Raw genomic sequence first — 26,750 nt, 5'->3', positions numbered from 1 at the left:
CTATCCTCAATACTAGGATATGGAGTTCCCCTTTTAATCAATTCATCCATAGTGGGAGTCCCTGCCCAAACCATGTGCTTCTCCATCCCTGTAGGTTTTCTCCTAGCCCTTAATTTTGAAAAATCCTCTACAACCTTTTAAATTGTAAGTGTCAGCAGTCTGGTTCCATTATGTTTAAGGTGGAGCCCATCCCACCTATATAGCCTATTCCTTCTGCAAAACATTCCCCAGTTCTTAATAAACCTAAGTCCCTCCTCCCTATGCCATTGTCTCTTCTATGCATTTAGACTTTGTAGTTCTGCCTGTCTTACTGGCTCTTTGCATGGAACTGGAAGCATTTCAGAGAGAGCTACCATGTCCTGGGCTCTAATCTCTTACCTAGCAGCCTAAATTAGACCTCCAGGACCTCCCTCCCCTCCTCTCTACCTCTCTTTCCCTATGTCACTGGTACCTCCATGAACCATGACTACCAGATCTTCCGCAACACTACCTATAAAGACTATCTAGGTATCTTGTGAGATCAATTACATTTACACCCAACAGGCAATTCACCATGCAGTTATCTCAGTCATCACAAACACAACTAGCTCTGTTTCTAATTATATAATCTCCCATTATTATGGCCTATATCTTCCTAATAACTGGAGTCCCCAACTCCAGGGAAATATTCTCAGTGAGAAATGGTATCATGACATCCTCTGGAAGGTGGTCTCCAACTATGGGATAGCTTCCTTCTGCTTCACCTTGATCCTCTCCTGCCCAGAGATATTCATCTTCATTAACAATAGAGGGGCTGCCAGACAGGAGGTGAGCTTGCTCTGCTCTATGAAACTTTGTCTCCCTCTTTTCCTCCAGTTCAGTCCCTCTGGCCTAAAGAGCCCATAGTCTGTCTCTGAGGGCCATGAGTTGCTTGCACTGTGCACACGTGCGCACACACATACTACCTGCCCATGCGGCACTTAATCATACAAGTTGCACTCAGTGCAATAAACTGGGTAGCCCCAACCCTGCCACTGGTCTTTTGCCTGCACTTTTTTTTTATTTGTGTGGCTTCTTTATGTAGCCTATGTTTAGGGTATGTTTGTTATGTGTACTGCATATTTCCCTTCTGCCAGTTAATTTTCTTGGGGACTTGGTGCCTTTCTATTTATTATAATCCCTTGACTTCCTTCCCCTGCTGCCAAACACTCCCTATAGCCAAAATTCTCCTTATCTTGGAAACTCATTCAATCACTGAGCTCTTGCTCCTTGAGAAGTGGCTCTGCAGAAGGCCTCTAAATTTATACCTATGGCCCATCCCTTTCCATCCCGTCCCATCCCTTATTGATAATTGAATCCTGATCTCTACTGGCTATCCCTATGGTCAAGCAGAAGCACTAAGAAATGATTACCCAGTTGCCACAGTACCTAGCACCCCCAAGATAATGAAGAATGCAGCAATTCCACAGATTAACTATCTCAGCACATAACAGGGAAGAAAAGACACCTACTTTCTTGTTGACATAATATTTAGTGGTGCTTTTTCTGTTGTCATGTGAACAATCTTGCCCTTTCTGTGAGGGAGAAAAGATCTGGGACCCAGACAAATGGCTCTTAATTCAAGTATGGCATTGGAGTGGAAATGCATAATAGTGCTGGTTGTGCAGACTTAGGGAAAACCAGATCTAGAGAAAGGCTTAGTGCTGTACCTCAGGGCTGTGAGGTGCAATGCGGAACCAGCTTAGGTTTCAGAGTTGGAACTGCAAAGGCCAAGTCTGAATGGGACCCATAGGATCTGGCACTGCTAACAATGAGTGTTTTTTCCCTCACCTTTTTCTTCAGAATCCACACAGCCAGAATCAATGGTGTGATCCTAGGCTCCTTAGCCGCTGATCAGACAGAACAGGTATAGCTTTATCAGGAGGAGCGATGAAACAGGAACAAGAGCTCCAACCAATGAAGATCTCAATCCCTGGGGATCCTTTAGGCACCTTAGCCTTGCTGTAAGAGGCAACTAGAACTGAAACAGGCCTTAATCTTTTGATCTAATGATCTCCCAAAACCCGACAGTTTAGCAGAAAGAGCTTCTTTAAGCAAGAAAATCTGCAGTCTATTCTGCTTCTCCTGATTCACTCTGGGTCTGAAAATCTAGCATACAGAACATACAGACAAGGGGGCACTTAAAGCATCTAATGTGGCTGTCAAACATTGGGAAGACAGGTGGGCAACAAAGTAAGTCTCTTAAAAACTGGCTTCCTCTTATTTGGTTCCACCATCTCACGGAACCAACCCAAAAACTATACTATAAAACCACCTTAAATTACACTAACACTCAAAAACCAACTATAGCAAGCTATCCAAAGGCACAAAGTAGGAGGAAAACACCCGATGTGAGGGACTGGTACAGTCCACTGCCATCTGGTGCAATGGTTGGAAGTAACTGAGGCAATAGAGGGCACATTGCCCCTTATATAGCCTCACCCTCAGAACATTCATAGACAGGAGGAGGCATGCATGCACTCAACAGACGCTGCCTGAAGAAGGATACACTGTTAGAATATACCAGGTGGCACATTAGCCAGAAGTGAGACTATGCAGAGTCACTTGTGGAAGAATCCACAGAAAATGAGAAATGAATATCCTAGTACAGTTAATATGGAACAAGGTTGTTTATATGCCACGTGAAAAATGGTTAGTGATGAAACATTCAATCTCAGTTAAAAGAACAGAAATATGATACTGCAGTACATAAACAAGAGTTGCAAAGTAAATAAAAAGAAGAAGTTAGATCTAAGTAAGCACATACAGCTACACAGTGCATATTCTCAAAATGACTCTACTTGTAACCATCTGGACCAATAACTTCAGATGATGGCAGTCTTGTACTGAAAAACGTACACCCATTGCACAACAACACTCCTGAACAACTGACTACTGCCTAATGTACACAGCATGCCATATAGATGACAATGATGTGTTGCAAGGAAAGGGTCAGCTGACATTTGTGATATCAATTAACTTTCAGCTATAAAATAATTACCATGTACAAAAAGTTAATCTCTACTTTCGTAATGATATAGTCATGGCTTCAAACTCAGGTGTGTGGCAAAGGTTGGAGGTATACATTATTACACACACACACACAAAAAGAGAGAAGGATAAAAGCCATCCATTCAAAAAAGACATCTCTATATGTCATAACTGGCAAATGCCCATGTATAAAATTTGGCACAGCTGAGCCAAATTCTTGAATGGGCCTTCAGGTACTATTGTAAGCCAATAAATTCCATGCTGTTCCTTGATTATGCTTTGTCATGGCACTGATACTTACTGGTGACATAGAAACAAATATTTCTGTACATGGGCATTTGATAGAGAGAGAGCTCGGGTACACAGCTGCTGTCGTTGTGTAAGCCAAGAGGACTGGGTACCCATTAATCCACACAAACTGTAACACATCAAAACCCTGACCTATTCATCACACTAATGGTCTCATGGATACATTTGAATCATCAGCGATGTTGGTATTTTAGATATGTTGAGATCTTGTCCACTGTATGTCCATTTACCATGTTGAATCTAGTTGTCCCATGTTATTTGTAACTTACACTAACACAATGTGACACTCTCCATTTAGTGGCTAGTATATGTAGAGTGATTTATGAATGTGCTTCAGCGTTTCAGCTATGAAATCTGGTTCTTTATCTCACATAGAAGATGCTCATACTTTTGGATTCAGAGATCCCAGGGTCAACCCCTACTGCTGCTGACCCATTCCAGACATGGCATTATACTCCCATAAACTTAGAAAATATATTTCAAAGATAAAAGGCTAATTTCTGCTCAATGGGCCACATTCTGAACTGAAAGAACGAGGAGTACTTGTGGCACTGTAGAGACTAACAAATTTATTTGAGCATAAGCTTTCGTGGGCTAAAACCCACTTCATCAGATAATAGCTAATCTTACCTGACTACTCTCATGATAGCTGGTGTGGCAAATTTTTTATGTTCCCTGTGTATATATATATCTTCCTACTGTATTTTCCACTGTATGCATCCGATGAAGTGGGCTGTAGCCCACGAAAGCTTATGCTCAAATAAATTTGTTAGTCTCTAAGGTGCCACAAGTACTCCTCGTTCTTTTTGCTGATACAGACTAACATGGCTACTGCTCTGAAACCTGTCATTCTTAACTGAGGTTAAGGGAAATACACCCATTGGTTTAGGATCTGACCCATCATTTTTAGAACTATATTACAAGATACAGGCAACATTCCCCTACAATACATTTCCTGTACTAAAAATTAGAAGGAACATTCCAGTGTCTCTAGAAGAAAGGTTGCTGATTTAATGGCACAGATGTATTAAATTACATTGTGAAAATTTAAAAATACCAATATGAGTTAAAATATATGTTACTAAATAGAATTTGTTTGCAGCTAACATAAAAAAGGGCCTATGATTGGTTGTATTCATTTTGAAACCACTAATATAAATATGAGAGGAAACCAGTCAATGAAGTTCAAGAAGCGTGCTGTGTTAACAGAAAAGGAAACTGCTTATGAAATGGGTTGCCGTATGGGTTGCCATATTCTGCACTAGCTTCAGTTTCTGGATTGAAGTTTTATATGGCTGAAAAACATACTGATTTTATATCCTTGAAACAGACTTTTTTCTGTTAGTCATGTGATTAATTTAATGAAAAAAGAAAGCTAATGTTATTCTTTTTGATATATGATTAGATGAATCTGAAATAATATTAATGAAAGACAATGGAGTTTAATAAAAAAAATAACACTGGAGTATTTTGGAGAGAAAGAAAGATGATACATTACCATGAAGAGAGAGAAGCAAAATATTTGTTTTATCTTTCTTCGGGTATAGTTTATGGTGTTTTATACTTAATGAATATCAACAATAGCCATTAGCATTATAAATAGCTGCTTCTTGTGTGCAAGTTAAGACATGAGCATATTGCTAATAACAGCATCCAGTGTTCTATTTGTGGCACACTACAGTTTGTGCTAATATATAGCAAAATAAATCTTTTTCTTCATCTATTCATAGAGTTTACTTCACATTTGAAATTATGTTTAATAATTGTTTATCAAACTCTCTTTTTCAATAATCAAGTTAAAACTACACAAAAGTGACTTTCATTTGTTCAGTTCAATCAGATAGTCTATACTGAACAAAAAACAGTTTTTGCCAATGAACCATAATTTCCAATGAAATGGAACAAACATATTTCACCAAAACTCAAGTGTCCTATCATGCTGATCTCCTAGGCACAGCCAACAATCTTAGGTGCGGGCAGAAACCTCCAACTACAGCTTATTTATGAGAGGCATGGTAACTGATTGCCTCCCATGGACCCCCTCATCTCCCATACCTTAAGTCCATCTTGGGCCTCCAAATGCTGCCCTACCTGCTCCATGCTATAAGTTGTTTTAACTGTCAGAACTAGATTTACACCTTGCTGTGGGTCTGATCAGTTTGCCTTTCTTTACAGTCTGGTAGGAATATTGTCTCCCTTTGGTAAGATTGGCCATCTGATCCACATAGGCACAGGTCAGAACTTATATGAGAAAGAACACTTAATTATTAAGTTGTTAATGAAATGGTATATCTGAATAGCATTAAGGAAAACAGATATACAGAAAATCAGAACACATTGAATGATGTGGAAAAAACTGCTATATGTAGTGAACTGTAACTGCCTCTTAAAAAGAAAGAAACAGAGAGAAAGGAATTCCTTAACTCAAATCAAAGGAAGAAGGAAACAAATTAGCAAACACAACAACAACAACAACAAGGAGAACAAAAACTATGCCCAGTAAGTCAATCATACAGTGTGTGCATGTTTGATTATTTAAAACCCTGAAAATGAATTATAAATCTGCAAGGGTCCTGTGATGGGGTGGCTGCCCCTCACTGGCAGAAAGGGAGTTAAAAGCAGTCCTAGGGAAGCTTCACCGGAGACAGCCGATCAGAGAAGGGCTGAAGGGAGCAGTCAATCAGGGCCAAGCAGGACCATATAAAAAGGGAGCTGCAGGGCAGAGGAGTTCAGTTCTCTGCTGGGAGTCCAAGGAGGAAGGACTGTGTCTCTGGAGGGCTGAGAGAACTTCCAACAACCTGGACAGAGCAGGGCTGCTAATAGGAATTAGGGGAGTGAGGAGACAGCTCCTGGCTGGCTGCTGAGTTTTGCAGACTGAGGCCCTGAGGAAAGAGCAAAGAGGATGCTTGGGCCACAAGGAAGTGGCCAGACAATTTGCTGCAGTAGACACTAAGGGAAGTGGTTAAACAGTGGACTGCAGGTCCCCCGGAAGGGGGGGGAACAGTGTGTGGCATGGCCGAAGGGTTGTGTCACTGAAGAGGATGCCACAGTTCTTGGAGAGATGTGGGTCCTAGAACAGGAGTGACAGTGGTGAGGCACCATCCAAAGAGGGCGCACTGACATGCAGAACTAATTCCCAAGACAGCAGCAGGAGGCGCCACAATGGTGCATGCACCCCATTGCAGGTCCATTGAACCACCAAGTGGATAAGAGATTTCATGCAAGATACACAAAGCAACACTATCAGTTAGCAGAAGACAACAGAAAGCAAGTGTACATAGTTGGCAGTTTTTCAAAGAGACATTATTAAGGGCACAAGAACAAACTATCCCATTGCACAGGAAAGAATAGAAGTATGGCAAGAGACCACCCTGTCTTACCTAGGAGATCGTCAATGATCTGAAACTCAAGGTCAAATTACAAAGGATGAATATAAATGAACAACACAAGTATGCAAGGAAAAAAAATTAGAAAGGCCAAGACACAAAATGAGGTTAAACTAGCTAGAGTGTAACAAGAAAACATTCTATAAATACATTAGATGACCTCTTGAGGTCCCTTCCAGTCCTGCAATTCTATGATGCTATAGTATCTAAGCCTTCATAATATTAGTATGAAGGAGATAGTATGAAGGCTAAATGAACAGAGATTTTTCAACAATAAGCTCTCCCTGTTCGCTTAGTTTTTCCCCTTTTGAATACCAGTTTTGTTGGCAGTTTAGAAGATTTCTATGGGAGGATAGGCCGTCATGTAAATAGAAAAACACTTCGGCGATCAGACAAATTAATGCTATGTATCTATGCTTCTATTAACCACGTTTACTGACTCATAGATTCATAGATACTAAGGTCAGAAGGGACAATTATGATCATCTAGTCTGACCTCCTGCACAACGCAGGCCACAGAATGCAGACTGCTTGCATTAGGTTTCACATTATAGTAAGGTATATAAACACCTAACAATTAATTATAAAACAACATGAGAGAGACACTACTGCAACAGTAGTTGATAGTTTTCTGAACTATTTTAATGCTGATCTCTGTTTAGAAAATTGATTATTACAAGCTCCCGATTTCCCCGTCTATAATGTCATAATATCATATATTTTCTAGCAATAATGTGTTAGGGCAGGTCTGGTCTAAGTGATACAGAAATAATATAAGTTTAAAATCTCCTACAACTTCCCTAATCCTGCTGACTCCAAAAATTCCTCCTAACATCTCTCCAAAAGCATTAAGGGCCCAACGAATCATGTCTACACCCTCTTTATTATAGTAACACTGATCTGTCAGAAGACACAAACAATACCATGTGCCTAAGCTGACCAATCACACAGTGGTAACAACCACCAGCAAATACACTACCAACACTCTTACCATAGTGAAATTTAATGAATATTCACTGAATACTTTCAAATGAAACAGTCACAAAAATAAGGAGTTTGCTTAAAAAAAGGCAATGAAACATTCTATAAACAGTTTTCTTCACCTAGTTTTATCTACAGTATTCAGTTAATTCTCTTAAAGTTGTTGATTCTTTGAGCAACATTTTTTTCTAAATTAAATTCTAGAATGCTTCCTCATATAACTGAGTTTTGTCAATAAAAAAATAATCACTTTAAAAAATGGTCATATAGCAGTACAAGAACAAATTATTTAAATGGCACTATCTGCTACTTATCCTATTCAATATTGCCTCCCCCCACCCTTCACCGCTTGCTAATAAGTGATTGCTGTTGAAGAGGTTTACATTTAACATCTGTCACTTGCATCCAGAAGTAGCACCTACAGGGAACTGTCAAATAGATTGTTATTCTCCTCTGTAACATTAGCAAATCTGTCTCACATAATTTACATACAGATAGTTATACTTAGGCATTCATAATTTCATTATGCTGACTGCTTCACAATTCCGATGTACAATGTCTCTTTAATGAGCCTCAAAAATACAATATTCCTTGATTTATGACTGCCTAACTGAAAAATTATACAAATTGACAAAAATTCATAATATATTCTCATTTTTCCTCTACCTCACACTTAAATTTAACAATGACTCATGAGTTGATCTCCTGATTTGGTTTTATTTTGACAAAAGATATGATCAAATTTGACTTGCCATATTTTAGTGCCACTATTGTCTTAATAAGTATCCTTTCAGCTTTCTAAGAAAATAGCACTAGAACTAAAATCTGACGAATTAAAATTGATCACTTGTTGTCAAAGAAACAAGTGTATTGGACAGCCTCTTTCAATATTACTTTTCTACAACTGCTGTAGGTTTCCTAAGTTATAACGTGCAATATAGCTGTAGTAATCATTCACAAATGACTCATAAAACAGCCAATTTCCATGTTCAAGTGAATCAAACTGTACTTTGCTGCATGAATCTCAGTTACATTGTGCACAAAACGGTTTCCACTAAAGACCCACTTTGCCCCAAAGTAGATTAAAAACTATAGTATATTAAAATGTTATAATATATCTGAACCTACCAGGGAAAGTTCAGAATTAATGAGGATACCACTTCCACCGCTCAGCCTGTTGTGCACAGATATTTCAGGGTTTTATCAGGAAGTATACTGGGCCCCAACTACTGCAACCCCTCTGTGGTTAGTAGGGTTCTATGGATATAAGAGGGGTCTTCAGTTTCTGAATATCCAACCTGAAATGGGCTTCAAGTGCACAGAACCATTCACTGTCTGAAAAACAGTCTCCTTTAAATTATCTAGAGAGAGAGAGAGAGAGAGAGAGAGAGAGAGAGAGAGAAACACTCATGTTGTCCTATGATTATAGAGAATTTAAAAAAAAATAATTAAATAATTTCTATTAAGGTAACAGATGGCAAACTGCATTCCCAGACCATTTTAAAAGTCACCTTTAAGCAAAAAAATCCTGAAAAAAATTACTTGCAATAATACTGCATATTCATAGAATCATAGAATATCAGGGTTGGAAGGGACCTCAGGAGGTCATCTAGTCCAACCCCCTGCTCAAAGCAGGACCAATCCCCAATTAAATCATTCCAGCCAGGGCTTTGTCAAGCCTGACCTTAAAAATATCTAAGGAAGGAGATTCCACCGCCTCCCTAGGTAACTCATTCCAGTGTTTCACCACCCTCCTAGTGAAAAAGTTTTTCCTGATATCCAACCTAAACCTCCCTCACTGCAACTTGAGACCATTCTCCTTGTTCTGTCATCAGCTACCATTGAGGACAGTCTAGATCCATCCTCTCTGGAACCCCCTTTCAGGTAGTTGAAAGCAGCTATCAAATCCCCCATCATTCTTCTCTTCTGCAGACTAAACAATCCCACTTCCCTCAGCCTCTCCTCATAAGTCATGTGTTCCAGTCCCCTAATCATTTTTGTTGCCCTCCACTGGACTCTCTCCAATTTTTCCACATCTTTTTTGTAGTGTGGGGCCCAAAACTGGACACAATACTCCAGATGAGGCCTCACCAATGTCGAATAGAGGGGAACGATCAAGTCCCTCGATCTGCTGGCAATGCCCCTACTTATACATCCCAAAATGCCATTGGTCTTCTTGGCAACAAGGGCACACTGTTGACTCATACCCAGCTTCTCATCCACTGTAACCCCTAGGTCCTTTTTTGCAGAACTGCTGCCGAGCCATTCGGTCCCTAGTCTGAAGCGGTGCATGGGATTCTTCCATCCTAAGTGCAGGACTCCGCACTTGTCCTTGTTGAACTTCATCAGATTTCTTTTGGCCCAATCCTCTAATTTGTCTAGGGCCCTCTGCATCCTATCCCTACCCTCCAGCGTATCTACCTCTCCTCCCAGTTTAGTGTCATCTGCAAACTTGCTGAGGGTGCAATCCACACCATCCTCCAGATCATTTATGAAGATATTGAACAAAACCGGACCCAGGACCGACCCTTGGGGCACTCCACTTGATACCGGCTGCCAACTAGACATGGAGCCATTGATCACTACCCGTTGAGCCCGACAATCTAGCCAGCTTTCTATCCACCTTATAGTCCATTCATCCAGCCCATACTTCTTTAACGTGCTGACAAGAATACTGTGGGAGTCAGTGTCAAAAGCTTTGCTAAAGTCAAGGAACAACACGTCCACTGCTTTCCCCTCATCCACAGAGTCAGTTATCTTGTCATAGAAGGCAATTAGATTACTCAGGCATGACTTGCCCTTGGTGAATCCATGCTGACTGTTCCTGATCACTTCAAAACATTTGAAGATTTTCATAAGATGCAGAATATTTTTAGATGACAAAGAGAATTAAGTGTCGAAAATATAGTGACCTATTTGACCTTGAGGGAAAATAAATGGTCAATACATACAAAACCATCTGGATTTTCATGTATTTTGGGGCCTGCTAACGGTGTCATTTCACATGCAGGATTCCAGTTAGCTTCAATAGAATTTGTGCATCTCAAAGACCACTAAAATCAAGCTGTTAGGGACACAGAAATGTAAGCCTCTAAGGCTACAAAATGTTTATTATGCATGAGAATGTACAGATGCTAAAATAAGATGGCCACAGGATTCCTCAAATCAGCCCCAAGATTCCAATATACCAATAAGGCTACATAGTTCAAATTTGAAACTATATCCTGCATCTGTAGTGCCCAAACTTCTGATCAATGTCAGCTGAATTTTTGGCTGGGCAGGGAATAGAGAATCAGGTAAAATGCGCATCCCTTAAGGTCTCTGTACTTGCAATATTTCATGAAATCATATTCAGTTCACAATATTTCCATTTTTTCATCAACAAAGTGGAAATGGATCTATGGCAATGACTTTTTGTACATGGTGATTAAAACAGCAAACACCAGAAAACCAACAACCCTGCCCATTCACACACATATAAACTCCCCAAACCACAAAATCTCTGAACTCAAACTAATGAAATACAGATAATTTGTACTGTCAGACTAACATCACAGAATGTCCATCAAATTCACACCTGTAAGCATAATGATTTTTCCAACTTTGCTTGAATCATATTGGTGACATTCAGTTTTAAAATACATTTTTAAAAAACCTTAGCCACTTGTAATTCTAGAGCTCACAGAAATTTAGTTTAGTTTATCAAACAGGAAGGTCTCCACATGTCATGTAAACTTGTCAAAATCGCCCTTTGTCACCTCCTCCCATGTGACTGAGACTAATCAAGTTTGATAGGTATTCACCACGTCAGTTAGTGGTGACTTCCTGCGGTGGTGCAAAAAAAAAAAAAACCAAAAAAACCCAAAGACTCAGAGTGGAAGCACATAAGTCCATGACTGAGAATTCATTATTCCTACAAGTACAGTGACAGAGATACAGACAGAATAGTAACACATTTGAGGAAGTAGACTTTTGGAAGCTTGTCTCCCTCCATTACCCCTAGTGGTTGCACCTTTTTTTATTCCACCCATTCTCTCATGGCTTTTCTTTGATGTGCCACCGTCCAGAGACAGTGGCTAATTTATGCTGCCTATAAAAGAAATCTAAAGAGCTCAGCATTTCCTATAGAAAAATAAAGAGAGTTTCAGCCCTTATTCTCCTTCCTCAATCTGGAGTGCAGTAAATTCCCTAGGGGAATGTCCAGTCATAAAATATTTTTGCCCTCTCGCTGCTCTTTTAACTTTATGTGTGTTTATGTTTGCATGTGCAGGAGAGAGACTGCCTAGAAGAACATTAACATTCTTAAAATTATTCACAAAACCCCTTATAAATGATGTTTCATTCTGTTAAACCTACTTACAAATACATTGATCCTCAGAGTTGATTGAATGCTTCAGTAAGTATACTCTGCACATGGGAAGAAAATCCAGAGGGTATTCTGTCCTTTCCTTTCTTTAGCTTTCAGTTTTTCTGGATATGTGTCTATAAAATAACAAATAGAGAATAAATAAAAATAAATACAGCAGATATGCTCTTAAACCAAACCACTGAAAATAAAAAGGAGAAAACAGAATTTTGCAATAATTTCTTGCGAAGTCTACAACTTATTTCCTCAAGGCAGAATTATCACACTGCTGCCCTCATTTAAACCTGTGCAATCAATCTTACTTAGCATTCCTGTATCTCATGACTGGCATGTAGTATCAAACAGCTCTTACCGTTACACCTACATAGCCAACTGGTGATCTGACAGAAGAAATATGACGATCACAAGGGGGATTGGTAGATTCTTCTTAAACAGCATGGACAGGATGTCATAAACTATGTGTAGGGAGCCAGGGTGGCTCCCCTCCAAACCAGAGGGTAAAGAGCCACCCTCTCAGCCTGAGTGGGTGGGGCCAGACCAATCTTATGCCAATCCCCGGAAGGGGAGGGGTGGGACAGGAAGTACAAAGGGCGGGGCCCTTTGCCCAGTGAGGAGAGCACCAGGGAGGGAGACAGACACCGGCTGCTCCCTCGCGATCCTGCTGCTGACCCAGGGGAGGCCCTGGGCAAGGAGGAACCTGAGCGGGAGGAAGGCCTGTGGCAACCAAGACTGCCAGCCGCTGAGTATCCAGAGGACCCGGAGGGGCCCGGCTGTAGCCCGGGCCAGCGTGAGTCCGACCCAGAGCGGGAGCTGGAGCTGCCAGCAGCGGAATACCCGGACGAGCTGGAGGGACCGGAGAGACCCGCTTGAGAGACCGGGTAGGAAGTAGCCCACGGGCAGAACTGCACCGTGGGGTGGGTGTGTTTGGTCAGCGGGCGCGGATGGCACCGCTGACCCAGCGCCAGGACCTTCGCCTCCCACCACTGACAGGGCCCTGGGCTGGAACGCAGCGGAGTTGGGTGGGCCTGAGTTCCCCTACCCCGGCCAGCCTGCCTTGGGTAGCAGAGCTGTGCGCCGCAGACTCGTGCCGGCGCTCCCCCGCCTGAGGGGTGTGCCGCAGACTCTGGCCGGCATACCTTCCCCGCTAATTCCCCAGCGCCCGAAAGGTGTGACTAAGGCCTGCCAGTGGGACCATAGCTCTCCATCGCCCCCTAGGGGCTCGGAGGACTGACTGAAACGTGTCACACTATGGATAACAATTTTAGTACATATTATATAGAGTACGTAAACCAAACAGTAGACTTCTTTTTAACAATAAAGATAATTCCACTGAAAGACTAAGAATAAAATTGTGTTAAAAGCAGTAGAAGAAGCTGCCATCCTTTCTGCTGTTTCCTGTTAAAATCAATACATGACAGACAGAATTCCACACAAAAGGACAAAAAGATACATGATTGAGCATATTATAGTGGTAATTTGATTGAGAGCTTAGCCTTGCTCTTATATGAACTGGCACTAATCACCATTGTATATCGATCCTGCAAAGTATGCAGTGTTTTGTCCATACATGAATAGTTGCTGACTTTACAAGCTATTTGGAGGCTCATGTCTCATCACACTATCAAGCACTGAGTGGATATAAAACTAGAATTGTGGGTTAATATAAAATCTGGTCTTTAAGCTAACTGATTTATAGTGATATTTTCACTACAAAGGGCATGGAGTTTTCTACAATTCACTTCTGTTTTGACAGAAAGAGGCATTGCATATAGTTTTAAAAGAAGGTGTAATTCTCCACTGACTATTGTGAGAATCTCTGCATCCTTCACAATCTTCTATAAGCCCAGTGATCCCTGCAAAATAAGGTGCCAAAAGATAAGAAATGGATTACTTGTTGATTTCTTTGGCATAACACAACAGTGGTGGTGCCTGCCTTAGCATTTCCTCTGATCTTTCTGTTGAGATATGTACTTGGTGAGATAGTAGTCTTAGATCTTGAATTCTCATCAATTTCCATGCAGAAAATAGGTTTCCATATCCTTTTAATGTAGCATAAAAAGATGAGGAGGACCTATTTGTCTCTTTTGAATTGAGATGCTGTCATAAATGTAAAGGGAAGGGTGAACGCCTTTAAAATCCCTCCTGGCCAGAGGAAAAACCCTTTCACCTGTAAAGGGTTAAGAAGCTAGGATAACCTCGCTGGCACCTGACCACAATGACCAATGAGGAGACAAGATACTTTCAAAGCTGGAGGGGGGAGAAACAAAGGGTCTGGGTCTGTCTGTGTGATGCTTTTGCCAGGGACAGAACAGGAATGGAGTCTTAGAACTTAGTAAGTAATCTAGCTAGATATGCGTTAGATTATGATTTCTTTAAAGGGCTGAGAAAATAAGCTGTGCTGAATGGAATGGATATTCCTGGGGTTTTTTTTTTTTTGTAACTTAAGGTTTTGCCTAGAGGGATTCTCTATGTTTTGAATCTAATTACCCTGTAAGGTATTTACTATCCTGATTTTACAGAGGTGATTCTTTTTTACTTCTACTAAAATTCTTCTTTTAAGAAACATTAAATTAATTTTTTTCATTGTTCTTAAGATCCTAGGGTTTGGGTCTGTGGTCACCTATACAAATTGGTGAGGATTTTTATCAAACCTTCCCCAGAAAAAAGGGGGTAAGATTTGGGAGGATTTTAGGGGGAAAGACGTTTCCAAACGAATTCTTTCCTAATAATAATAATACTGGTGTTAGACATTTGGTGGTGGCAGCGAAAGTCCAAGGGCAAAGGGTAAAATAGTTTGTACCTTGGGGAAGTTTTAACCTAAGTTGGTAAAAATAATCTTAGGAGGTTTTCATGCAGGTCCCCACATCTGTACCCTAGCGTTCAGAGTGGGGAAGAAACCTTGACAGATGCCTTATCTGCTTTCCCATATTCTGGCAAATCTACTACAATTATTGGGTCAGGCTCTGAAGGTTTGAAGTAGGGAGGTACAAAAATTCCCATCAGATTAATTGAAGTGATATCCTTGCACTAAAGGGAAGAACATGGAATATAAAGGTAGAATTTCAAGCTGCCATTAAAGTCAGAGAGCACGGGACATGAAATCTATGAACAAATCTACGTTTCCAACAAAAGGAAAACCTGAAGTTGTTTACCTCCAGTATACAATTTAAGGTGTTCCCATGCAAAGATAAAGAGAGCCCATGCAAAACCTCACAGGTGCCATATAGATTTGATTCTAGTGCTCAGAATATTTACTTTACTACGAAGACACAGTGCACACTTAAGCACCACATTTGTGATTAAAAATCAGTGTGACAAACACTAGTATGAGGGAAATAAATACAAATATTTTGCCTGACATATGTTGCACAAGCATAAGGCCATGAAGGAGTTAATGAGCTCCACTTCCTTTAGTAGCCCATGATTTTATATGTTTTTATGTTCTGTGTTCTCTTCACTCCCCTCTTCCCCACATTCTGTTTTCCTTCTCCCATTGCTTTTAGGTCTTGTTTCCCCTTCCTGTTGTGTCATAGCTATCCAGCTACATTTGTCTTCTTTAATCTCTGTGGTGGAAGTTACAGCATAAAACCCTGACTTGAAGCACTGATGTATACTGTACCACTCAGAGAGCAGGATTCTGCACATCTAGCACTGTAAGTTGAGGAAAAAGAAGCTTGATGTAGCTGCTCAACCCCAGAACATCAACCTAAACTTTGATGGTTAGGAGGTCCATGATAGAACTCTAATGAAGATGAACTAGATTATGCCTTTCTGTAAGCAGGTGCAACTATACTAAAATCAATGCACTGAATGTGTCCTATCCATGCTGTCCTTGACTTTAAAGAGACCTTGGGATAATGTAGGCTTCTAACCTATAAAGACAATGAGGTGCCTTTAAAAAAATTAAAAAGCACAATAAATAAAGCACACTAGATAAAACCCAATCACAAAAGCAAAAGGCTCTCCCCTCCCCTCTTCTAGTTAATATAGGACTGGATAGGAAACTACATTAACATCTGAGCTTAATTCCAAATGTTGTATCAGATATCACCTCTTAAATCTCTTTGTAGTTCCACACAGCAAGGCTAAAATTTCTGTAAGAGTACAAGTACTGAAGGAATTAGTTCCACGAGATCACAAGTAGGTCTGCTGAAGAGAGTCTAGGCTTCCTGTTTCTACTCAGCCCATTCATCATACACTCTGAATGAGAGGACAGATGACACAACAGCAGCTATGTATAAACCCAGCCATGCTAACATTTATGCTGATTTTATTCTAGTTATTTCTTCATTGAAAAGAAAATTCAGAACTTTATCATATACTGTGATTTCATTCAATTATCACCAGAGAAACTAAAGTCATACTAAATAATATTTCTAGGTAGCATTTTAAAAAGTGGAAATAAAAAAGAAATCAGTAACATAATAGCAGACTATTATAAATGCCTACATGATAGGCCACCTACATAGCATATTTTTATATAGTATAGCATAAGCACAAAATAAAAATCCTGTTGATTATTCTGATTTCCTGTTGTGTTTGTACAACATTTTATTTTGGCCCTGTAAAAGTCTCATAGTTTGCATGTTGTAAAGTTTAATTACTTAGAAATATTTCCCCTGGTCATGTACATCTCAATGTATTTTCCATGGAGTCTGCAGTGAAGTTGCCAACTTTAATAATCCCTTGGTAACTGTCATTATGGTATATTCCCTTGCTGGCAACAGAAGGAAGGTAGAAAAAGTCTGTCCCCTAACACTGACTAATATTAAAAAGAAAAGACATTTTAAACATAAGACATACTTGGAAGGCAGAGTTCACAGCACAGTAAAAATAAAATGTCATCAGTACTTAGCATAAAAAATTAAAATCTTTACTTTCATCATTATTCCATGCAGTTCAGAGTAAGGGAGACATGATATTTCCACTTCCTATTCATATACATGCAGTTGATTTGCATATGAGTGAAAACAAATTATTTGTCATTTGTAGAAAAGTGATACCCGATGACTGCCTTAAGAGTATAAAGCTGGTTTCCACTCAGAAGTTTCACGAATTGGCTAAAAATATTGAACTGCAAAAATGAGCTTTTAAACTGAAAATGAATAGACATGATCACTATTTAAAAATATCAAACTGCTTTCTTCATTAAGATTCTGGTCATAAGTCTTCACACCTCCATATATGACTTGCAGGACATTTTTTGAAACTATTGGGAAAATAATAGATATTGCAGCTGGGCAGGCATCCAGTAGCAAACTGGAGAAGTACACGTAGGGGAAACATATGCCTGTCAAGCATCGCCTCTGACTCCACTTACTATGCCTAGAGCTGAGGCAACAGCAGGACTAGATATATGGCATTGGGCCTGCAGTGCATTCCCCCCCAACCCATTCTTGTGTTACATCTCATTTCTTCCCTATATATCTGCTTCAATTGTAAGTGCCTTGAAGAGGGCCTTAACTTATTTTACTCTGTATAATACCTTGCAGGTACTGATTTTTGAAAAAGTGGTACTTTTTTTACAAAATTCATTAACAAGTTGGCCTTTCTCATTGAAAAATTTTTAAATTTGAATTTTTTGAGCAGTTGTATGGGCATGTTTTTGGACAGTATACAGATGGGAACAATGGTTAATTTACATTCAGCAACAAGTTAGTGCAACAAATGACTGTGGACGCAGGATGTATAGATTGGTGTTGCATGTTTAAGAGATCTGAAGTAACAACCTGGAGTCAAGCCTCCATGTATTCTATGATTCCATTGCCTTAGAATTTCCCATAGATTCCACCTCTCGCCCTGTAACTGTGTTGAAGAACTTAAACTTTCTTTAAGCCCTCTTCCCCCAAACAAACATTTCTAACAGATACAGCTGTGAAGAAAACTTTACAGATGTGAACCAAATGTAAATCTGGATCTGCTGACAGCCTAATACAAAAATTCTGTGATATGTTATCTGCCAATGAGTCCAGTTCTACAGTTCACATGCATAAAGTTACATGTCTGCATAAGAGTTTGCAAGATCAGGGCCTAAACTTGTAACTTTAATGTTATATTTGTATTAGTTTTCATTTATATATGCATGTGAACAATTTGCCATGAATAATACTAATTAAGCCCAATTTAACTTCTTCCTTTAATGATAAAATAGAATACATAATGAACATTACAAATAATCTTTAGGATACTATACATCATTGTTTAACATAGCAAATGGATTACAACTAATCAGTTCTTCTCTTTGAAAGCTTTTTTCTGCAAATTAATTATAAACAAGATACCAAAATATAAACACCATGATGGAATCTTCACATTTCATTGTGACTGCAATTATTTCATCTTTACTACCAAAGACCTTCACGTACTGGCAGCAATACATAATGATTTAGTCCACAAACAGTGATGGCCCACTATTTGTGCCTTGACAATGTGTCACTGTAGTAGGAATATTGACTATTTTATGTCTCTAGGAAATCCCTTATGGCCTTCACTAATTCATAAAATTAATTTTTACTGTTCTCTTGTCACAGGACTGATGACAAAATGTAATCTTTTTATTACAAGGGAGAAAATGTCCAGTGCTAGCTTTTTAGAAAAACACTTTTCTTCAGTGATTTAATTTATAAAATTTCATCTCCTTGCATGAATTATGTTCACTGCTTCAAAGTACATTGTAACATTTCAGTTTTTCAATAAGACTCTTTCAGTGTACAGCATAAACCTCAGAAGTGTCATATTGTCAAATCATGAAGGATATTTTTGAAGCATGTCAAAGTCTTGCAAATCAGGGCTAGTGAACCCAGACATCTGAGCAGTAAAAACATACCAAAATTTTACTCTAAACTTTACTATAATGTATCCATCTATGGCCACCTCAGTAAAGTAGTAATAGCTCCTGGCAGAGAGCATTCATCTTGGCTAAAAAGCTGTCATCAGCAACATGCTGGGTGTCAATTGGAATAAAGTATTAGATGCAAACACATTTGCCAATTACATGCATTAGACCTCATAATGACTGATGTCACCAGTGTAGTATGGCAATCAATTATCTTAAAGACACTAATTATACTTTTTCCATCTGCTCAATTTAGCCATTTTAAAGTTAGAAAAGGAACCTGTAAAAAGTTTTCTTTTTGAAAATAAAAGTTACAGGCTTCTCCATGGTCATGTTCTTGTACGCAGATGATTGCAATTTGGGCTTCTAAGGATAATAAAAATATTGTCTCTTCAAATTTATTTTGATCGCTTATTATTTCTAGCTGACTTTCACTTTACATGGTGCTTTCTAAAAAAAATGACAACCAACCAACCAAAAAAAAAAAAAAAAGGAAGGGCCTTTTTCCAGATTGCTTATAAATAAATTGAGACAAATACAGTACACTTCATGACACTTCCAGTACAAGGAGTGCACACTTAGTTTAAGGTTTGGTAAAAGAAGTGATTTTTGAGGAAAAATTTTAAAGAGGAAAAGCAGGGTGTTTGGCAATTGACAAATGGGAAACTGTTTTAAGAGTTGAGAAAAGCATAAAGGAATCAAGAGTAGGAGAACATGAAAAAAAGGAGTATTTAGAATAGAGAGGAGTATATGGAATCAAAGAAGGACAAAGTAGTACTGAGAACAGAGATATAGGGAGTAGTGGAGTTGCGCACAGCTTTGAAATTAAAGCTGAGAAACTTGAACTTAATAAAGAAAGAGTGGAGAAGACGACAAAAAGATTCAAACATGGAAGTGGATAGCATGAAGTGGTTGGAGAAGCAGCAAAAATTATCTTAGAAGCAGAATTTTGGACAGACTAGTGGAGAGAGTGTTGCAACAAAACTAGTCACATTATCCAGCAGAACATTTAAATGATGAGTCGAATAAAACAAACACAAATGCAACCTGAAGTAACTGAAAAGGGAATTAGGGCTAGATTCACAGACTTGGAGATCAAAAGGATTTAAACATCCATTTTGACTTAATAAACACAGAATCTATGTTAGCTCAGGTGGCAATAATAAAGAGATAACTAAACCGGAATAAATTGGAGGTTATTGCTCAACAAGAGCTAGTTAAAAATAAATATACATTCTGGAAATTCACACTACCAGCCAAAAAACAAAGGAAAAAAAAATAAACAAAAACCTACCTGAGTGAGGTAGAACAGAGGGAGAGGCAATGTTAAGGTATAAAAATTAAATTCAAATTAATTTACATCAAAGGACAACTGTAAAACACAGGTACAGATGGGGATATAAAGGAAGCCCTGACAGGTATGGACAACAATTTCTGAATTAGTTTTATTGTTTGATTTAGTATACATGTAATAAAATTAGAGAGCAGCAGTTGCCACAAACAACCCACTAGCTGGATTTTAGATATTAATGAGTTATTAAATAAGTCAAATTTTTAATTCTAGAAGCAGTCAAGCCTTTACAGAGACACTGAAGTAAGCTTCCAGACAGCAGCCATGACTATGCTGATAATTAACGACCTGTTGTAGTAGAAAAAGAGAGGCCTGAGGCCTGAACTAAAGCAGTGGCCAAGCTCTACGAATATAAAGCAAACGTAGCAAAAATCAGGCTGCGAGTGGAAGCCAGGCTCTGCCCGGGTGTAAGCTCACAGAATTTGACAAGACCAGGGGCTGTCATTGCAAAAACACACACATTCCTGGGAGGTGCGAAGCACAGGACACTCACACAAACACACTTCAGACGGGTTGTACTGAACACTCCAATGGTACAAACACACTCCCCAAAGATACTACAAGGACACACTAACTCCCTCTTAAAGATAAGGTCAGATTGCAGGGTGATGGATAGAGATGTTTTGATTGAACCAACATGTACAAGGTAAAGGGGGGTAACTAACCACATCAGAGGGGCAATATTTAATTTGTTTGTATCGGGGTATAAAAAGGAGCCTGAGAGGCATGTCTTTGGCTAGCTGAGGGGGGAATGGATGTCCTGCCATTCACTGAGCTGAGTCCATTGAAACGGGCATACATGTGTTAGTGTACCTGTAACCATTGAGCCAGGGCATTAGGGCTGTGCTTTATTGACAATAAACCTGGACAGGTGCCTTCACTACTAAAGCAAGCCTTGTGGTCTTATTGGGCAGTTCAATCAATGTCTGCTGTGTCTGCTATCTGTGCAGAACTGGGACAGCATACACCAGGAACACACACACACACACAGCCAATGACTAACTACACCTGTCTCGTTCTGTCCAAAGGAAAATCTCGCACTGTCTATAATCTTACCAAGGTTGTGTAGTCAGCTCAAGCTCAGTATGGCTGTAACTGGGCTCTTAATCTTCTCTATGAATCCCGTCAATCTTCTCAGTCAATCACCATCCTGCCTCTCCCTCAGCCCCATAACCTGGGCATCATCTTCAACTTGAATCTCTCTCTCTCTAAGTCTTTACATCCAGTCTAGGTCTCTAAAATACAACCTTTCTTATCCACCCACACAGACAAAACTCTCAGTCGGATCCTTATCATCTCAAATCTCAATTACTGCAACATCCTTCTCTCTGGCTTTGATAACAGCAATCTACCCACTCAGATTATTGTTACAAAGATCATTTTCCTAACCTGTCATACTGAGTATGTCACCTTCTCTCTTCGCATCCCACCCCCTTCTCTACTGCATTTAACATAAGCTACTTGTCTTCACTTTCAAGACCTTTCTTGATCTAACCCTACCCTATCTATTATCTCTCATTAACTGCTCAGATGTCAACTCCTACCACCGATTGGCCCATGATGCCAGCCTCCACTGCCCACTTGTTAAATTTTCAAACAAGCAGCTTGCTCCCATGCTGCCCTTTATGCTTGGGAGTAGTTTCCTATAAACATCTACAAAGCTACCTCATTATCCACTTTCAGATCCTTCCTCAAATCTCTTTGCCTTGATGCCTGTGAAAAACTTGAAATTAGTTAGGCCGCTGGTGTGCTCACACCACTGCCCATTATGCTAACCAGTATTTTCTCATTGTTTCCTCATACTCCCTTGCCCGATTGTATCCATTTGTTATCTCTGGTCTTACACTTAGATTGTAAACTTGTTGGGGCAGAGACCATCCTTCTGTTCTGCTTTTGCACATCATCTAACATAATAGGGTTCTTATCTATGGCAAGGGACTCTGATACAATAGCTATGTTAATGCTACTAATGTTCATTAATAATAATAATAATAATTATGGCCCTGCTGAACTCAATAGAAATCTCCCATTGACTTTAATGGGACCAGTGTTTCACCCCAAGTTTTTACATACAAATATATAATTTTACATGGTGAGTAAAATTTATTAGAGATGGATATTTGTGTTATACTAGCAAAAAGGAATATCAAATAATACCAAATAATACAAATGTTAACAAATTAAAGAGAACCGCAACTCATTAAAGAGAACTTCCAGAATGCAAAACAGAAACTGTAAGGAAGTTAATATTTCTGAGATTACACAGACTAGGTTAGGAATCTCCAGCTATACCAACTATTACATTTTTAAGGTTTTTCATCTTAAACCTTTAGTTCACTTTGTTTTTTCATATTCCAGATATTGCTTCTATGTATAAATTATTCCACTAAGCATAATAGCTAACTGGCAGTGGTTGTCTTTGATCTTCAGAGCTCCCTTATGGGGGAACTAGTAGCCACAGCAACTCTGTCTCAGTTTCTCTCCTTCTCTGAAGCTTCATCTAGCTTTCTTTTTGATTCTTTGTTGTGACCTCTGTCCTATAGCCATCTCATTTGAAATCTTTCCTGCTCTTAGGATGTTAAAAAGTCCAGTCCCTCAGAAGGCCAGTCACTCTATATATACACGGGCTCTTTAGGTATAGTTTGTTTCTTCAGAGCTTAATGAACCCCCTTGCAGGGTTTGGTAAGGGAACTTTCCCCTGAGTTCCAGGCCAGAGACGCTGTATGAAGAGGTTGCCACCAATCTCTCCCCACCCCTTCCCGTTTGCCTGGCTTGTCTCCTATTGTACTTCTAATGCAGACTGTTCCTCAGAGTCACAGTATGTGGTTCTCTCTTCGAGAGGATGTGATTTCCTGGGTGGCTTCTCATTAGTCTGTTGCTGAAGGCTTCTGCTCTCAGTAGCCCCTCAGCCTCTCTGGCAGGCATGCCATCCTTCCTCAGTGCAGCTCATTCATCTCCACAGCTGTTGTGAGGCCACCAATGAATCAGACTCAGCTAAGCAGTCAGTCAGTTTTATTTTTAACCCTTAGAAGCTGAGACAGCATGGAGGCTGTACACCCAATGACACCAACAATTAAATCTGCTTCTGTTTTAAAATGTATAAAATTATGGGTGAAATCCTGGCCCTTTGAAGCCAATGACAAGATTTCTGTCACTTTCAATGGGGTCAGGATTTCAGCCTATGTATTTAGTTAACTAATTAAAACACATTTTAGTCAGTCATGGCAGAATCCAAATGGTTGCTCAATAGCCTAACTAAAATGATTGATTATTGCAAGCTAGTTGTTGGTGGACAGCTTCTGTTCACAAACTAAAAACACCATTAGGTGTTAAGTTGGACTTCAAAGAGACTTCAAGGTCTGAATAGACTTAGAAACTCATCTGCATTCTTACATAGTTAGAGGTGGCATATCAGCAGGACTGAATGTGTACCACTACCACCCTGTTGCAATTGTTTTGTGGGTTAAAAGGGACTCAATCTGTGGAGCTTTCATTCTGACACAAAAATAAAAAGCGACAATAATAGTGGCAAAAATGAATAGCTGACAGCATTTTTTAGTACAAATCAAACACAGACTACTCAATAAGATCAACTAGTCCTTAAATAAAAGTTGCTTCTGATAGATAACTAACATGGTATAGAGCAATGGTTCTCAAAGCCGGTCAGCCGCTTATTCAGGGAAAGCCCCCGGTGGGCCAGACTGGTTTGTTTATCTGCCGCGTCTGCAGGTTCGGCCGATCGCGGCTCCCACTGGCCACGGTTCACTGCTCCAGGCCAATGGGGGCTGCAGGAAGCGGCGTGGGCCAAGGGACGTACTGGCTGCCCTTCCCGCAGCCCCCATTGGCCTGGAGCGGCGAACCGCGGCCACTGAGAGCTGCGATCAGCCAAACCTGCGGACGTGGCAGGTAAACTAACCAGTCCAGCCCACCAGGGGCTTTCCCTGAACAAGCAGCAGACCGGCTTTGAGAACCACTGGTATAGAGGTTATATATGAATAGCTATACTTTGCTTCTTAAAATCCTGTCTCTAGCTTAGCTTTCATGAATCTGTCCTCTCCTGGCTCTTCTCCTACCTCTCAGTCCATTCCCTCAGTGTTTCATTTAGTGGCTCCTCTTCTTGCTCTGTTCCTTTCAGTGAGTATATCCCCCAAGACTCAGTTCTTGGCCCCCTGATCTACTCCCTCTTCAGACCCTATCTCTAGATTTTTTTTTTTTATTCACAAGCATGATTTCAAATACTATCTTCACATAGATGACTCACGCACCTACCTCTGTACTAAAGATATGTCTTTTTCCATCAATCCTTCATCTTGGTCATTTTTGGAGACACTTCTTCTTGGATGTCCAGCTGGCAGCCCAAACTCAATGTGACTATTTTAGTCTTCCACTGACAGATGTCCACCCCTTCCCAATGTCTCTGTCATCAGGGATAACTTCACCATCCTCCTAGACACTGAAGTTATAAACTCAATGACATCTTAGACTGGTCCATCTCTTTTTTCCCTGTACATCCAACCCATGTCCATGCCTTGCCACTTCTGCCTAAATGTCATTTCACAATTGCAACCTCTTATGTCTATCCAGTCTAAGCCCTCATCATCTTGACTACTCTAGTAAGAGCTAGATATCATTAATCTTCTCCTCTCTAGCATTGACACATAAGAACATGAGAATAGCCATACTGGGTCAGACCAAAGGTCCATCTAGCCCAGTATGCTGTCTTCCAACAGTGACCAATGCCAGGTGCCTCAGAGGGAATGAACAGAACATCAAGTGATCCATTCCCTGTCACTTATTCCCAGCTTCTGGCAAACAGAGGCTATGGGCACCTTCCCTGCCCTTTCTGGCTAATAGGTTCATGGAGGGTAGGTCCATCAATGGCTATCTAGTTCTTTTTTGAACCCTGTTATAGTCTTGGCCTTCACATCCTCTGGCAAAGAGTTCCATGGATTGACTGTGTGTTGTGTGAAGAAATACTTCCTTTTGTTTGTTTTAAACCTGCTGCCTATTAATTTCATTTGGTGACCCCTAGTTCTTGTTTTATGAGAAGGAGTAAATAATACTTCCTTATTTACTTACCAGGCACATAACCCCTTCTAACCCCCTCCACTCTGCTGAAATCACTGCTGGTAAAATCATCTTTCTAATTTCTCATTGCAAGCACCTAGCCCTACTCTGTGTCCCTTTAGTCACTCCCTCTCCACACCTTAAAACACAAGCTCCTTTTCTTTCCTTTAAGACCATTCACTGTTTATCACCACCTTTATATAGCTGCCAACCCACACCTTGTTCTGCCAGTGATAGCAGCCTCCATTACTCTGTTTGTACCCCTATGTATTTCTGTACTTTCTCCTTTCTCTGCCCCCAAAACATGGAGAAAATTCCCATCAAATGCCACCTCTGCTTTGCATGCCTATAAAATATTCTGATAAGACATTGGTTAAGCAAGTGGCAAGCTATTACATCTGCTCTTATGCTAAAATCTATTTGCTTCATCATTACCTTTTTCAGACAAGCCAGTTTGCTTCATTCACTGGTTGCTTCCTATTATGTAGATAGTGAGCTCTATAGGGCAGAGACGGTTTCTTGCTATTTGTCTGTAAAGTTCATGGTAAAATGGTGCCCTGACCTTTGATTGTGTGTGATAGTAATCATAAGTAATAATTATATTTTTCACATAGGGAGTGGTATGTATATTTCTGTCAGTAAGGTACTGTTCTAATGTTTTTCTTTTAAAAATCCACATACTCTGGTGTAAAATATGCAATATATTTTTTAAAAAATCAGTGAAACATGAACTGGTGGATATGGAAAATCCTGTCTTTCCTGTGAGGAGCCAGACTGGGTTAGAGGAGGGTTGACAGACAGAAATATGTTCTGGAAATGTTTACCAATCCCTAGCACTCAGAAAGGTGACCAAGAGTGAATTGTGCACCATATAGTGTGAGAGATCATGGATTTTCTCATTGGTGTCTTGCATCAACAGATTAGGACTTTCTAGGACAAATGAAGGGGAAATGGACATGGGACAGGGATGAAATTACCCCTGTATGAGAGACTGCTAGATTATGTTCAGTAAGATGAATCACCCTTTCAGTAAGCAGATAGAGATCATGAGCTAACTTCATATTTAGTAACCTAAGTAAACAAATGCACTCATGTGCAGTGAACTTCAACAGCAGTTGTATGAGAGGAAAAATTTGAGAGGACTTTTCTAGCTCCTCCTAGACATTTGCTAGCTCGAACAGAGACCCTGAACCAGCAAAGAAAGCATTTAAGCATTTTAATTATGTGAGTAGTTCTACTAAGTCAATGGGACTACTCATCTGCTTAAATACTATGCTAAATTTTTAAATGCTCCATCTCCAGTAACAAATAACACTAGAGGAGATTGCTTCTGGAAGTACAGTCTTCAATCCTGTTCTCTTCCATCATGTACAGACATTCCCAGTAGTCAACATATGATAATAATTGAACAAAATTTCAGCTGTAAGAATATTTCTGTGACTATTC

At 39.8% G+C, this 26,750-nt stretch overlaps 1 protein-coding gene across 1 annotated transcript in view; it reads right to left on the bottom strand.

The window, feature by feature from the left end:
• The window catches only part of TENM3 (teneurin transmembrane protein 3), a 2,200,211-nt gene that overhangs the window by 2,107,682 nt on the left and 65,779 nt on the right, over nucleotides 1–26,750 (bottom strand). The window contains exon 2 of the mRNA XM_043546023.1: nucleotides 12,046–12,167. The gene's annotated coding sequence lies outside the window, so the exon portion shown is untranslated. The remainder of the gene's footprint in view (nucleotides 1–12,045; nucleotides 12,168–26,750) is intronic.

This window comes from Chelonia mydas, chromosome 4 (assembly GCF_015237465.2).
Source record: "Chelonia mydas isolate rCheMyd1 chromosome 4, rCheMyd1.pri.v2, whole genome shotgun sequence".
NCBI lineage: Eukaryota > Metazoa > Chordata > Testudines > Cheloniidae > Chelonia > Chelonia mydas.
The sequence above is the reverse complement of the archived record's forward strand: the minus strand, read 5'-3'. Positions and strand labels throughout refer to the sequence as shown.